The sequence below is a fragment of the Galeopterus variegatus genome, unplaced genomic scaffold (genome assembly GCF_000696425.1).
Source record: "Galeopterus variegatus unplaced genomic scaffold, G_variegatus-3.0.2 Scaffold938, whole genome shotgun sequence".
Classification (NCBI taxonomy): domain Eukaryota; kingdom Metazoa; phylum Chordata; class Mammalia; order Dermoptera; family Cynocephalidae; genus Galeopterus; species Galeopterus variegatus.
In genome coordinates, this window is record NW_007727049.1 from 111,238 (window position 1) to 114,019 (window position 2,782).

The 2,782-nt window shown below is 48.8% G+C and overlaps 1 long non-coding RNA gene across 1 annotated transcript; it reads right to left on the reverse strand.

Annotated features, from left to right (window-relative positions):
• Window positions 1-548: 548 nt before the first annotated feature.
• LOC103591190 lies at window positions 549-2,391 on the reverse strand. Its single transcript, XR_550553.1, has 2 exons — window positions 1,266-2,391; window positions 549-1,017 (listed from the first exon to the last, which is right to left on the reverse strand). It is a non-coding gene; the product is annotated as an uncharacterized LOC103591190 (long non-coding RNA).
• Between the last annotated feature and the right edge of the window lie 391 nt (window positions 2,392-2,782).

Sequence of the window (2,782 nt, forward strand, 5' to 3'; positions counted from 1 at the left end):
CACCCTCACCCCTTTAGCAAATGTATATTGAGTGTTCGCGCCTAAGCACGGGCTAGACATGGGAGGGGAATGGGCGGCGATTTAAAAATGAACGAGATCCTGCCAAGAGTTCACAGTCTAGCGCGCAAGGCAGACCATACTGGCTGAGGTGAGCAGAGCCCTGTGTTAAACAGGATAAAGGGGCTTTGGCTGGAGGGCCGAGGGGCTGTTACAAAATATTCCTGCAGCACCTGCCTTGCTCCAGGCCTTCGGTTGGACGCTTCTTTCCTGGGTTGTGTTATTATTTTTCCCACAGCCCTGTGAGATAGGTATTATCAACATTATCGATCCCTTTAAAAATATATATATATAAAGATGACCGGTGAGGGGATCTTAACCCTTGACTTGGTGTTGTCAGCACCACGCTCTCCCAAGTGAGCAAACCGGCCATCCCTATATAGGGATCTGAACCCGTGGCCTTGGTGTTATCAGCACCACACTCTCCCAAGTGAGCCATGGGCTGGCCCTCGATCCCATTTTAAAGATGAAGAATTAGAGGCCCAGAGAGGTGAAGGGACTTAGCCAAAAATCTCGTTTTATTTTCTGGAGAATCTAGGACTGGGTCATAGGTTCTAAGACTCTGACCAGCCTTCTTTATGCATCACATCTGGAAGGTTAGACTGAGTGAGAACTTCCCAATATAAATTATGTAAGAAGTGAGAAAGGAGAAAAGCTAGCTGAAGGAAAAGATGGATACTTCACCCTTCTATTACTGACCACTACCCTGACCCTTTCTGCCCTTGTTCTTATGAGCAGGCCTGGATGTGGGCAGGGGACTAAATGAGGTGACCTCCAGACGTCCCTCTGGTTATGTGATTTGATAGCTCCTGCCTGAAGTCCAGGCATTGCACCACTTTTCTGGGCAGTAGTAGTTGGCAAGGGGCTGCAAACTGGGGGGATTCCAGAGTTCTGAAACAAGGGGTCAGGGTTGGTGGAGGAGGATTGGAAGGGTAGCGAGGGAGCTTTGGCAGAAGAAACCTCGAGGGCTGGCCCCGTGGCGCACTGCTACAGTGTGCCGCTTGGGAGCACGGCGGCGCTCCCACCGAGGGTTTGGATCCCACATACAGACGGGTTCCCGCTCACTGGCTGAGCGAGGTGCGGCCGCAACACCGAGGGTTGCGATCCTGTTGCCGGTCCCGGTACGGGCGCGACACTGGGGGTTGCGATCTGTTGCTGGACACGAAAAAAGACAAAAAGGAAAAAAAAAAAAAAAAAGAAGAAGAAACCTTGAGTCAGTGTCACTAGGAAGGCGGGGACTCATCTTCCCTTCTCTTGTCCACCTATCTCTTTCTGCACACCCATTCAGGCAAGAAATCTGTGTCAGGGCCTGGGGTAGGCTCAGAGGCTGTTGGTGAGGCAAAAAGCATGCGGGCTTTGGAGCCAAGCTCATCCGGTTTCATATCCCAGCATTGTCATTTACCATCTATGTGACCTTAGGCAGGTGACTTAACCTCCCTGAGCCAGTTTCCTCATCTGTAGAATGGAGGCATTAATATCTACCTTTCGGGGTTATTGCGAGACAAATGGGATGAGAAAAATGTATGTACAGTGTTTGGCACCTGATACTTAAAAAATGGTAAATTTAAAAATGTCTTTGCTTATTTTGGTAGTCCGATAATGTCTGCCAAAGATATGTCCACGTCCTAATCCCCAGAACCTGTGATTGTTACGTTATCTGGAAAAAGGGGTCTCTGCAGATATGATTAAGATAAGAATCCTGAGATGAGGAGATTATTCTGGATCATCTGGGTGAGCCCTAAATGTCACCACAAGTGTCCTTATAAGGCAGAAGCAAATAAAATCGGGGGGGAGGTAGATTATACACACAGAAGAGTAGAAAGCAATGTGAAGATGGAGGCAGAAATTGGAGTGACAGGGCCACAAGCAATGGAATGCTAGCAGCCACTAGAAGCTGAAAAAGGAACAGATTCTCCCTGAGAGCCTCCAGAAAGAGCATAGTCCTGCTAACACTTTGATTTTGGCCTGGTGAAACTGATGTTGAACCTCTGGCCTCCAGAAATGTGAAAGAATAAATTTCTGTTGTTTTAAGTCTCCAAGGTGTGGCAATTTTTTACAGCAGACTAGGGAAACTAATATGCCTATACTGGAGATTCAGTCTTCAGCAAAACCCAGGAGTTCACTATCTAGCAGGAATAGAGGGAAGAAAACAGATAGTGCATGGGGGCACCTAGAAAGGAGATACCTTGCCATAACTGGGGAGTGGAGGGGTAAGGTGGGTAAGGCTGTTGGAGTTGGAGAAGGAGTTAGCCAAGTGAGAGGCTAAAGCAGGAAGGGCATTCCAGGCAGAGGAAACAGTGAGTAAAGGCATGGAGTGGGAGGGAACAAACACTGCCTTCAGAAAACTGCCTAAATTTGGGACGGCAGGTGCGTGGGGGTATGGGGAATGGCATGACAGAACTGCTGAGATGGGCAGCAGCAGCAAGAGAGCCAAGGGACTTGGCTTACTCCAGAATGGAATCAACCCCTCCACCCTGTACTGGCACTGGGCCCTACATCAGAGAACCCCAGACTGTCAGTACTGGAAAGAAGCCTTAAGAGATCATCCAGTACAGTCTTGTCACTTCACACATAGGGAAACTGAGGCTCACAGAAAGTGAGCCCACCCAGAGAATAAGCTAGAACTAGATGGACACACTCTGGCCTCTCTTCTGAGCCTGGGTGTCCCATGTCTTGGGTCTCAAAGATGCTGCCTGGAGGTCCCTCTGAAATCCACTTCCCAAAA